A 13,259-nucleotide genomic window follows, 5' to 3' on the forward strand; every position below is an offset into this window, starting at 1 on the left:
ACCTTGTTATGGCTCTGAAGAGGATCTCAAGGGACCTACCTACGGCAACATAGGAAACTCCTGGGGAAAAAGAACAACCCAAACAAAAAATAATAAAATCAAGCCTGTTTCTATTAACAAACTGATTTCTAAAACCACAAATATGGTGAGTAAGCAGATCACATTCCATATTGCAAAACACAGAACCATGCAGCCAGTCTGCAGCAAGGACACAGAATACAAGTGTAAAGTTCTTCCTGGAGGATATGGGTGACTAGAGATCGTCTCAAACAGCTGAAGTTCAGAAATAATTTTCAAAAAAATCATCAAATAATTGGTTCTCAATATTAAAAAGAGAGGTGTATCATGGGAAATATTTTAGAAATGCCATGGCTTATACTTTGGGGCAGCCGTAGGTTAGCACTGACATAGTGATAAAAATATTGGGTTGAAAACCCAAATAAAAGCTGGTTTGGGGACTGTGGGACACATGCCCCACGTCTCCTGCTATGTAACACTTCACTGCAATAATTATGTCAGTTATTATATTTATAACAGCATTTCCCTGGGAGACTGGAATTGCAACATTCCAACTGAAGGTTAAACAATTAATTAATTTTTTTGGGGGTGGACAAAACAAGCCAGCACAATCTGGGTGAAGATGGCTGAGGGCACACACCAGCAGGGCACTGACCAAACCTAAAACCAAGTTCCAGATGGATTCTGATGGAGCAAACCCAATCCTCTAGAAATAAAAAGGGGCAGAGCTTTTTCTCAACTTTCTTCAAACAATTTTAATTCAGTTAAGAAGTTTGTGTTTCACAGAATGGCATTTTTTTCCATTCCAGAGACAGAAAAGAACATTGAAAATGTCTTCTGTAACAGAGGGGCTTTTGCTGAATTTCATCACTGCTGTGAAGAAGGATTCATGGAATGAGACAGATTTTATAGGACAGGCACTCCAGTCCTGACAAAACACTTCCAGTGTGTTACCACAGCATTTCACAACCATCACTGAGCTGCCCTTAGTTTACAACAGTGGCACAGGAAAGTGTTGAAATAGCAGAGGATTTTTATAAACAATATTGAAGGAGGTCAATTTTACAAAAAAACAGAACACCAAACCCAAGAATGGTTTCAGGTGTTGATACAATTTCCTACTATCTTTATTATTTTCTGATACGGCTGAAGATCAGCCACTGAATGTATTATCATCTGGAAATGCTGCATTTAATACAGCTAAATAAAAAGCAACCCTTTCAGTGATTGAGCTTGCCTTGAAGCCACAGGATTTCTAATGAGCCACCTCCAAGAGTAACTGCTCAGCCCTTGTGTGAACATTTTGACTCAGAAACTCTAAATCAAAGCTGCTTTACCGTAATGAGTATCAAGAAAAATGGAAATTTAAATTTCCATTGTCCCTATCACTTTTATACCCATTCTCTGATCATACATGTGAAAATAAGTCGTATTTAACTCCCTGGTGTTTCTGTGCTCATTAAACAATTTGGTATTTTATCTGCCTCCTTTTCTGGGCAAGTATCTGTTTTCTCCACCAGAAAACAGAAAGCCAATTGTATTTCATTAATTATAATCAGAATCATTATCCTGTTAGACCAGGATAACAACCTATCCCAGGAAACCCAATCCTGAGAGATGAGCTGAAAGGCTTGAGTAGAGCAGGACAATCCCAAGGAGTTTTCTGCTGAGCAACTTCAGCAGGATCAGCTCTGCAGCACTGATAGATTTTACATTTATAACATAACTCACTTCCAGACAGATTTTCAAAAATTCTAAATTTTACACAAATCTTCCAGACTTTTATAAAAAACCTGTCTGGTTAACATATCTGAAAGTTCAACACAAGGAAAGATTTGTAATACTCAGTTTAAAAACCTTGCTGGCAATCAATAGTTTAAATTGTGAGCATTTTTAATTTGAGGAGAATGAAAACACAAGAAGTTGACATGAAACTTAAGAAGTTGGTACTTGTAATTTATTTCTCTCACTACCATATGCTCAGAATATTAGCATCTCTCTCAGTTAGTGATTGCACAGAACAGTGACTGTCTCACAGGACCCAGAGTGTTAAAGTAGCGGGGCTAAACAAAAGTAATCTCAAAAATTAATCCCAATTTTTTCTACAGAGCAGGAGGTTCTGGTGTTATCGTTCTGTGAATATTATCTGGGTAACAAGAGCTAATAAATTTCCTCTCTCCTTCCTTCTTTACGAATTAAGCTTTCCACCTACACTCTTCTTCCAAAGGGGATCAAACAGTGACTATTTTAACAGCACCCAGAAAAAAATTGATACATTAAATGCCATCAAATTGAAGACAAGTGCTGCAGAAAAAGCTTGTTTATTGATGTATTTCTTCCTGCTTTCTCACCCTTGCAAGATGTTTCCACTATATCCACCCTCCTTTCTACAGAATATTTCACACAAACATGCATGTTGCTCATTTTGTGCTCACAGGAATTCTTCAGTCACTTAAATCAATTTGCTTCTTTACAGAATTTGACCCAAATATTCGTATGGAAATTTTACCACCACAGGGGTGGATTGTCTTTTTCTTTTTTTTTTTTTTTCTATTGTATCTATAATCTTCTCTCTCCAGGAAATTAAATACTCCCACCTCCACCCTCACCTACATTTTCAATTGGCAGCTAACTGCAACTCTATCCCTAAAAATCAGTTTGATGTTTGTGGAAGAAGCTTTCTACAAAGAAAGAAGAAACCCAGTGCTATTATTTAAGGATTTAAACAGTAATTAATAACCAAAGCTTCTCCTGCAACTCCTGCAACAAGAGATCCAAAACCAAACAAAGAGGGATTAGGAGATGTGATGTTAAGATTTGGGTTCATCTGAATATCTGGAGCACACTTACTTTCCAAAGAGCTGTGTTTGCTTCTAGGAACATGAGGTACAAATGGAGCATCTAATGGCTACAAATGCATATCAGATGCTGTTAGCTCATGAGTGTCTGTTTGTCTACCTCCAAATTCCCTCTTTACAGAGAGAGATGAAAGCAAACCTGCACACCACTGACCATCTGTGATCTCTATTTGTCATACAAGTCAGGAACAGGCAATGCTTCCTCAGCACAGCACTTCCAAAGGATACAGGGGAAGAAGCAGACTGTGCACTGTATTTTATTTAACTGGATGTTTTTAAAGTCCCTGTTTGAATAATCTCACCAGGGTGGTCACATCAGAGATATTTAAATGTAATGTGAGAAGGGAGGAGGCGGGAAAAGAGAGACTCTTGCTTTTTGGGAGACAAAAGGTATTTCTGTAGCTCTAAGCTTTGCTATCTTGTGAGAAACTCCTGTAGAGCTTTAATCTTTATCATATTCTATCAAAGTGCTACTTTAAAATTAATTTCAGTTAAAATAAATTAATCTTGGCTACTCTCAGCCTTAAGCACAAAATAACTCATTTTCTAAGTTCATTAAAACACAAACAAGGAACTCTTGTTTTCTACAAAACTTTACCACAAGCAATCCAGCAGCATGAAAGCAGTTTTGCACCTGGAGATGAAATATTTCCTATCAACATTCACAGTTTTTAACAACAGAAGCACCAGATTAGGGCTTTGCTGCAGGATAAAGTAGCACAGGACTCCTCATTACCTGGTCCAAGTATCAGTTTCAGTAGCACTATTTTTTTTAAATTATGTTCTGTTTAAAGAGTTTGGCACTTGGAATCTCAGCCACAAAACAAACCCAAGGCAGGATTGCTGAGAGTCATTCCAGGGGGTCCAGCACATTTCCCCTGGATGGCTCTTCTTTCCCAACAGCTCCAGCACCCGATGCCATGGGTGACAGCAGGACACATTACCCTGCTCAGACTTCCTTTCACGGGGTAAGAGGGCTTTTTATGCAAAGTACTTTCCAGCCCGAGCTTGTTCACACTAACTAAAAGAGCTGAATTAAGAGCTAATTAAGTCTGTAATTCCCCTTTACATTCCATCTCACCCTCAGATCATGGTAAAGGGGAAAGAAAGAAAGAAAACAAGTTACCTTCATTTAAACAAAACGAAACCTTCTCAAACTGTGGCTCCCCAGGGCAGCTGCAGCTGAGTTTGAAGTGAACTTAAACTCTGTCAGTGCCTCTGGGTAGCAGAGCTGCTGCAACCAGTAGTGTAATGCCCTTCACCACAGGTGACAGGTCCTAAGTAAATAATGAAACAGCAGAAGTCAAAAAAATAAAAAATAAAGGTCTCTGGATTAAGATTACCTTCCCCTAGAGACAGAAAAGTATTATATCTCATTTTTAGAAGACTTGAGACATACTCTACTGTTTAAGACATCTGTGTTAATGGCTCAGGAGCTTACACAGTTGCACGTGGAATTGAAGATTCCTTTACATCCAATTTCACACTGTTTCTCCTGGTGTATCTTACCGACTTCAAACAACCCTCACACCTGGGAGAAGCAAAACTGCAGGAGGCATTTTGGGATGTGTTTCTTTCTTTTCAAATCTTATCCCGATTTAAGGCTGTGTCCAAGCTGGTGCCAGCAGCAGGACTTCAAAACCCATTGTTATCTTGCCGTATGGGGTGCATATTTGCAATCTGCGTGAATTGATAATTATATTTTCCCTTGTTCTAAAAATAATTATAAAGTGGGAGTGGCTGCCTCATCAGCTAAGGGAGCTGAAGCAACAGAGCAAAGTCCTTGAGCTGTTGTCAAATCAGTGCAGCAGCCACATTCCTCCTGAACCTACCGTGGGGAGGGAACTGGGGAGGAATCTCCTTTCTCCACTCGGTTTTCACCCCCAGAGATCTGGCTAAAGCAGCTCCAGGTGCTGCTCTCACAGGGAACTGGGTTGTAGCCTCAGGACTAAAAGGCCCAGGACAGCCGTTATGTTTATTTTTATGTATCCTCCTCCAAATAATCACGTGGCAATTTTTGTTCCCGATCAGTTGTGATCATGTACAAGAGGAAATCCTCAGCTCTCAGTTCCCAGGGCAGGACTGCCGCCGTTATTTATCTGCTGTGTAGGGATCTTCAATAGCATTTATTAAGTGAGAAGAATTTCTCTGTTATCAAACCACCCACCCCTAGATAAGTCTGAGAACTTTACAAATAGGGCTGCTTATGATTTACTGGGCTTTCAGCAACGGCTACACTGATGGTTCAAGGTGAGTCTCTTGAACCCTCAGATGAACAGGGCAAGTTTTATCTCAACTCCTTTTTAACTGTCAGAAAATCAGCTTTCAAAGAGACTCTGCTGCAGCTGTTTACAAAACTTGCATGATTTAAGGTACAGCCAAAGAGTACCAAAGTTAGACAGCACTTCTACAAAACACATAATCCCTTCTAGCGCTTCCCTTGGAGAATATTCCAAATAAGGAACACTGCAGTCTCCAAACAAAATTTGCACAGTGAACCACTATATATATATAGTTAAAAATTTTAAAAGCCTTTGCCTGTAAGCTGCTGATTGTCTTTCCAAATTGATCCAGCTTTATTCTATTTTCCCCCTTCCAGCCTTAAGTGTTTTTTTCCTGGACCAGCACAGTAATTCTTACTACTCATTTATCTAAATCCCCTCTAACCCTTTAGAGGGCTTGTGAGATACCGACTCATGGGCAATTTCTCAAGTGAAATATCAGAAAAACTGCCAGATATTTTCATATTTTCAAACTCCATTGGTGTCAAGAAATTTCTAAGCCAAGAGCAACGTTTTATATGGTATAAATCAGGGACCATAAACTGATGAGGGATTGTCAAATACAATTCCTAGCAACTGTACGAGCAGCTCCACTAAAGTAAACTGAGAAGGAAAAGCCAAACAAGAGGGTTTTGTATCAAACCAGCAAAACATATTCAGGCCTGTGAGTAAGGCAACAGCTGCAACTCCTCTGGGGAGATCCACACGAGCAGAATGAAATGATGCAGCTTCATTTTCAAAGTGAAATCAATAGAGCTGTTGCAGCAGGAAGTTTTTATTTTAATGCAGAAAGTAAGATATATATGGCAATGCAAGGAGAAGAGAAAATATAGACAGGGTGTTTAATGAGCTACAGGTACTTTATTATGCAGTGATATTTATTATTTTACGTATGGAAGTCTAAGATTCTACAATGCCATAAATTCTTTTATGAACCACATTTGGGGAAGTCCTGCACTACTGTAGTTTACAAACCCATTAATTAAAATTTCCAGGAGTTACTGGAATTGCCATTCAGGGACCACTAAGCTTATCCAGAATCAATCTCAACCTGTTTTATCTGGTATCTTCAAACCTCAGGGGGTTTTTTAGAGGTCACGTAGCTGCCAGGTCCCTTCTGGAGCTGCTTCTTCCACCTTTTTGAGCCCTCATTCCCCAGGCCATATGGCTGGGTTGGTTTTTTTAACTCTTGCTCACCTCCCTCAGTAATGATTTGGTTGAAAACATGAAATTTGACATTCAACAGATGGTCCTTTATGCTGCACACCACAGGTCATCCTTTCCCGTTCATCCCATGGGGTTTATGCCAGCATACCCCCGTTATTTAAATGAATCCCATCTGCACCCAGCTTGCATGCTAACACTTACACAGGGAGAGTGAAGGTGTGGATTTTCCAGCACGGCTGAGATTTCCAGCTGGGGAGTCCCCAGAGAAGGTTGGCCTCCTGTTTATCATTTCCCTGCTCCATCCCCAGCCATATGACCCTTTTGTTTTGCCCTGCACAAGCACTGGTGCTGTTCTGACTTCCTAAGCTGGTCCAGGGAGCAAATCCCTTTGGGGGAGGGAATAAATATTCCCACTGCCTTAGGCCCTTTTCAGCAGCAGGCACACTGCATCTGCTCAGGGCACTTGTGAAAGACGACTTGGAGTGTGCAACTTCAGAGAAAGAAGTTTTGTTTTGAAGGAGCCATGTGTGCAACTTGCTCTCCCTTGGCTGGAGAGCTGCCAAGAGCTCCGGCATCAAGGACAAACGTCAGTGCCGTCCCTCAAAGGCACAGCACACCACTGGCGCTGCTGCAGGAGAGCTCCAACTCCCTCCACCACCCAAACCCTGGGGCTGCCTGAGCTTTCAGGGGCTTAAGGATTACACAGGACAACTCTGGGGTTCTGTGACAGGGACAGAAATTTCTCTGGGCTGCCAATTATCTATACTGTGCCCCTGCTGCGACACACTCTCTGCACAGCAGAGACCTCCCCTACCACTTATATCTGCACTCGAGCTGGAATATTTTTCCTACAGAAACTTTATTTTCTGGTCCTTTTGCCTTGGCCAAAAAACTGGAACAGAAGTTTAAACATGACAGTTTTTCGGTTTGGTAAGCAGCAGGGAAGCATTCATTTTGCATTTCTTACTTTCCGAAGGTAAAGTAGGTCCCAAAAACCGCTCAAGGAGTTGGAAGTGCCGTTTCAAGCGGGGCTGAAAGCAAACTAAGCCTGCAGTGCCACCGAAAGGGGCAGTCCCGCTGTCCCTGCCACCTCCTGCGCTGGCATCAGCTGGCTGCTACCTGATCTGCTCCTTCTCCATCAGATCTCTCTCCTTCTGTCATTATCCTCGAGATAACAAGTGCACCCAGCCAAGCAGAGCAGAATCAGCAGCACACAGTCCCACTCCGCTTTACACCCCTCATAAAAAAACCTTTCTTAAATAAAAATCTTTACAGATAAATGGTTAGTCTTTGGGTTAAACTAAGCCTTATCATCACCTGTACTTCTCACCTTTAAGGTATTTCCAAAAGGTCCACATCCTCACCTTGCTGTGCTTTCCTTGTTTATCTCAACTCCTATTTATAGGCGTTTTTCCCCCTGCATTAATTACCAGCAAACTCGCCGACTTTGCCGCTCTCCGTCTCCTAGCAAAGACATTTTTGCCCGGCTGCCTCCCTGCGAGCCCCACAAGCAGAAAAGCCGGGTTTGGTGGCAGGCAGCAGCTGTGAAGAGTTAAACCCCGGGGCCGGCAGCCTTCACCTGCGCTGCCCGTGTCGCTGATAAGGGACCCTGGCTGTGGTCACGGCCGAGCTCTCCGCTGGGAGAACGGGAACTTCGGGGAACCCCAACCTCAGCCCGGCGGGACCTTCGGGGAACCCCGCATCCCATCCGGGACCCCCCCCGACCTTGAAGGGGCTCCACATCCCTTCAGCCCCGGTGGGACCCCCCCAAGCCCCTCACGGCGCTCAGCCGGTCCGGACCCCCCGAGTTCCTCAGGGAGCCTCAGCCCGGTGGGACCCCCGCGCCCCTCAGGGACCCCCGCGCCCCTCAGGGACTCCCTCACCCCTCAGTCCCGGCGGGACCCCCTCACGCCCCCCGCCCCGTCCCCGCTCACCTGCGGCCGCCGGGGCAGGACAGGGCTCGCTCTCCGCTGGGATGGGGAGGGAAGAGGCGCTGCAAGCCCAGCGCCAAGCCGGCCTGCGACGGCGGCGAGCGCGGCGCCTCCACCAAGTTTCCGGGCGGGGAAGAAAGTCGAAACCTACGTGAGAGGAGGAGGAGGAGGCAGCGCAGCCGCCCAGGTGTCACTCGCCCGCCCGCCCGGCACGGCTCAGCCCAGCCCTGCCCTCCCCTCACCGCCTCCGCCTCCTCCGCCGCCGCCTCCCCGGGCCGCGCACACCCGGCGGCCTCGGCCCGCCCCGCCACAGGAGCCGCGGCGGCTGTGGCGCGTCCCGGCCCTCGAGCGCCCGCCGCCCTCGGGGCTTCCCCGCCGCCCTCGGGCCATCCCCGCCGCCCTCGGGCCATCCCCGCCGCCCTCGGGCCATCCCCGCCGCCCTCAGGCCATCCCCGCTGCCCTCGGGGCGCGACCCGGGCCTCGACCGCCCGCCGCCCTCAGGCCATCCCCGCTGCCCTCGGGGCGCGACCCGGGCCTCGACCGCCCGCCGCCCTCGGGCCATCCCCGCCGCCCTCGGGCCATCCCCGCCGCCCTCGGGCCATCCCCGCCGCCCTCGGGCCATCCCCGCCGCCCTCGGGGCTTCCCCGCCGCCCTCGGGTCTTCCCCGCCGCCCTCAGGCCATCCCCGCCGCCCTCGGGGCGCGACCCGGGCCTCGACCGCCCGCCGCCCTCGGGGCATCCGCGCTGCCCTCAGGGTGCGTCCCCGACTTCCCACTCCCCCCAGGGCATCCCCGCTGCCCTCAGCGCCTTCCCCCCTTGAGGTATTCCCGCTCCCCTCAGAGCATTCCTCCTTCCCTTAGGACATCCCGGCTCCTTTCGTGGCATCCCTGCTGCCCTCAAGGCAATCCGATCGCCCGGGGGCATCCCTGCTTCCCTCAGGTCAATTTCCCTTCACGGCAATTCCCACGGGACAATTCCTGCTCCCCTCAGGGGAAGAGATGGCCCTGGATACCAGGGAGTGCTGATTTACCTGTCCTTTCTATAAACTCCAAGTGGTTCCAGTGTTCCTGTCGAGGCAACTCCCAGGAAATCTGCTTCAAACAGCAAAATGACAAACCACACACACGGTTTAAGTTTCCAAGCTGTGTAAGCACTATGTCCAAGCTTGGAGTTCCTACCAAAGGAAGAGACTGACCCTACAAAACACAACCCATTATAGTTTCTGGGTTATCATTTCTTTCTCTTGTTCATCACACAGCTTTGGAATTGCTCTTTCTGCAGACAAGAGGGTCATGAAGTAATAAAGAGCATGATGTTTGTGACAATAAAGAAAAGAAAATAGACTTTGAACTAGTGGTGTAGTGGAGGATTTATTAGGAAGAGAACTTTTGTACACTGAGAGGTAATGTAGGGTAGATGGAACTAACACACTCCTGTCTGCATTTGATCATTTAGGATGTTCTAAAGAGTTGCTGATACAGACCTAAATGGAGGGAGGAGAAAGTCCTTTCCATGTCCTGAAAACACCTTTTCTGCTTTAGCAGGGCTGGGGATCTGTGTTATTCATTAATAGTCAATAAATGAGAGAAGAGATCATCTTTTATTTGGGGACTGGAACTTAAATTATATTTAAGGTCCTTTCCAATCCAAGCTATTCTATGATTTCTTATCAGTTTTTAAACTCAGTTTGTCCCTTTTGTGTCAAATTTTCTATTAAGTATTTCTGGTTCATTGCTACCTCATTAATTCATTCTGTTCCCTGTTTTTGTCTGTTGAGGTCTTACAATGAGGGACTGTGAGCTGTGCTTGGGAGCAAGCGAGGAATCTTTGTGTTGCACAGGTAGGTTAGGCTGTAGGGTGTACAGCAAGGTGCTTTCATTATATTATTTAGATTATTCTTGGAAATCTAATGGAACTGAGACACACCAACAATCCATCTTTGCCCACATAAGATCCATGTTTCCACAGGACATGAAGTGTAAGGTGATTTTGTAGGGCTCAGCTGAGAACTATGATCTAGCTTTGCAAACCCATTGATTTTGGTTAGGATAAATTAAATGTCAGATAGGATTTCCTCTGAAGCACCAAGGCTTAGGAGGCTGGGTAGCATCCATAAGATCATTGTGAACAAAAAATATTTTAGGAATAAATCTGGAAGTGCATTGCCAGCTCAGGCATGAGCACCAGAACCTGGTGCAGAGACATCAGGGTGGGTCTGCACCCCAACTTCACACCTGGGCTTGAACTCATTAACCCAGAGCTCATTTCTACTGAACAGCCTGGCCTGTAAACAGGCAGAGCTTAAACTGAGCACTGTAGAGCTTGAGAGCTCATGAGAGGAGAGGTTTAAACCTTAGCACAGAACCATTCCCTCTTCCTCTCCCGTGCAGCTCCAGGGTGAGGACAGGAAATGTGTGGGTGAACTTGGGGTACTGGGGAGACAAACCCCAGGGAAATCTCAAATGGATGCAAATCTTCAAAATGAGGAATTCTGTCAAGTTAGCACTCGCTGGAGATTTTTATCAGCTGTTTCTGAGTGGACAGTGTGACCAAACATAATTAAGATCTGGTGAAAGTTTATTGTATAAGCGTGCTGGAATTCTGGTTTGGTTTTGTAATAAAGGAATCCCACTGAGTCATGGCTACTAAATGGACTCGTAGAGCACACAGGTCTCTTCTGCAGAGCTAACACAAATGTAAGGAACTGAAACTAATTTTTAGCCCAGGCAAAAGCAGACACATCTTAAATAAGGCTTGGCTTGATGACACAAAGACTTTGCTGTATTACTGGTTCCTACCTGCTCCTGTTCCTGCCCTGGCAACAAGGCACAACAACCCTTAGCTCTGCACTGTGAACCAGAGCAGGACACTGATCCAGTTGCAAAACAAAACAGGTGAAAATCTCTACAAATATATTTTATGTTAAATATATAAACACATTTAAAATAGATTGATGTATTTTTAAAGCAGATGGAGTTCCCCAATCTAATTTATAATTCAGAAGTGGAATGGATGGATGAGATTCTTTCCTAGAAAAGCTAAGGAAGCAGTCAGAAGTGGCTAAATATGAAACTGATCCTGGTGAAGAAGGATCCCAAACCACAGCTGAAATACTCAGTTTGCAAAGTGTAAATTAATTGCTCCACTGGATTGTTGTGCTGGCAGTTAATGTGTTGTGTAAACCTGAAGAGGAGGCTCAGATGTAAATGTTTTGCATGGAAAACACCTCAATATTTGGGAGAGAAATAGTTTCTGGAGTAACATTCAAATGTTGACTTTGGTTAAATTGTTGTTGGTGAGAATCTGTCAGCTGTGCCTTCTCTGGCACCTCTCACAAACCTCACACTCTGGTCTTCACTATTGATTTTGAAACACCAAAGTTCTGCACAACTCAAGGGGTTTTTATTTACTACCACTTCTGCTGAATTACTTGTGTAGCTTTTGAGAGCTGCAAAGACTCTGTCACAAATCTCAGGTTGAGTTTTATCTGCTTTCACTGCTGATAATTTCCTGTGTGTGATTTGTACAGTAACCACTGTGTGGGAAAGATTAATGTCCACACTCCTGTGCAGGGCATGTGTCAGGATTAAAATGCAGGTTTCTGGCAAACAGAATTTAAATATCAACTGAACAAACTTGTGTGTTTACAGATTATGAATTCTTTTATTTCAGAAGATTCAGACAGCTTGTTTTTTAATCTGAAAATAGGTATTCAATAAGCAAAATAATTGGAAAAATAACAGCAGGAAAATTGGATGAGAAAACAAAAACACATCACACAAAGATTTATAGATTACTTTAATCCCATTAAATTTGCATAAAACTTGGTAGCTGTGTGTGTGGCTATCCTCTTGTGGGAAGGTGCAAGGAATATATGACTGCACGACATTAATTTGGGACTCAACTTTGATGTTGAGTCAAACAAAAGCAAAATTCCCAACCCACACACAAGAATGTAAACACAATTAAAAAAAAAATCCCACAAACAAGGAGAAAGAGTCATCCCAGGAATTTATGATCAAATGCCCTGGAATCTCCCTTCTGTGGAAAGCAGAGTGATGGAAGCACGTGTGCATGAGGACCAAGGGCATTCTGGTGAACCCAGGTCCCAAACACTTTGTTTGGATTCATTCTGACAGATTCTGTCACATTTTTTTGTTGCTTTCACAGTTTTGTTTTATGTTTGCTGCAAATTAGTGCTACCTGTGCATTTTATAGGGAGTAGCTGAAGTCCCCGTGTTTGGAATTTATAAATGGGAGCAAACAGACTATTAAGAAATAAAACACAAGAATCTTGCATGTGTTAGTAATGATTGAGGACTATTTTACATTATCTATCCTCGTGGTATTTTATTAACCATGGGCAGTTATTAACAATGTTGGAGTACTTTATTTGATGGATCTGTGGGATGTTTTCATTAGATGTAAACAGGCTGATTCTTTGCTTCCAGAAAAGTGCCTGTTGGCAGATAGAAAGAGGGCATCTGGCTTTTCTTAGGAGGGGGAAAAACCCAGCTGGGTTATTGCAGCAGAGCAGATATGATAATATAAGGATTAAAAAAATACATTAAGAAAATCACTTTCTGGGTTTGCTGTTGTGAATAACATGCCTGTCCCTTGATTTTTAAATGATACTGTTTAAATGCTGAAGCTTCTTTGTAACCAACTCAGATTTCTTTTTGTCATAATGCTTCTGTTGCAGTATTTTCAATGAGAGTTCAGAATTACTTCACCTACCAAAAAATGATACTGTAGCAATAAATAAAATAATATTTCATTAGGCTAATTTCAGGTCCCCCTGAATTCTCCTTTATTATTTTACAGGAGTGGACTTGATCTTTGTGGTGCTTAGCCCAAAAGCCTGACTCCCCTTCCTTATTCATTTCTTGAAGAAAAGGGATAAGATACTGAAATTCCAGCAATTACGTCTATATAGCAAGTATGGTGCTCAATTTACTTTATAGCCTGTAATTACAGCACTATTCTCTTAGTTAAAACTGATAA

General features: G+C 44.2%; 1 protein-coding gene across 2 annotated transcripts in view; it reads right to left on the reverse strand.

The window, feature by feature from the left end:
- Positions 1-8,465, reverse strand: part of LOC100230322 (ligand of Numb protein X 2) — a 28,896-nt gene extending 20,431 nt beyond the window's left edge. Inside the window, exon 1 of one of the 2 annotated variants that reach the window (XM_002195765.6) lies at positions 8,260-8,465. The gene's annotated coding sequence lies outside the window, so the exon portion shown is untranslated. Of the gene's footprint in view, positions 1-4,002; positions 4,121-8,259 lie in introns of those variants that run through there. The other variant, XM_072929251.1, reaches the window with a different exon arrangement.
- Positions 8,466-13,259: the final 4,794 nt, after the last annotated feature.

This window comes from Taeniopygia guttata, chromosome 4A, assembly GCF_048771995.1.
Source record: "Taeniopygia guttata chromosome 4A, bTaeGut7.mat, whole genome shotgun sequence".
Taxonomy (NCBI): Eukaryota; Metazoa; Chordata; class Aves; order Passeriformes; family Estrildidae; genus Taeniopygia; species Taeniopygia guttata.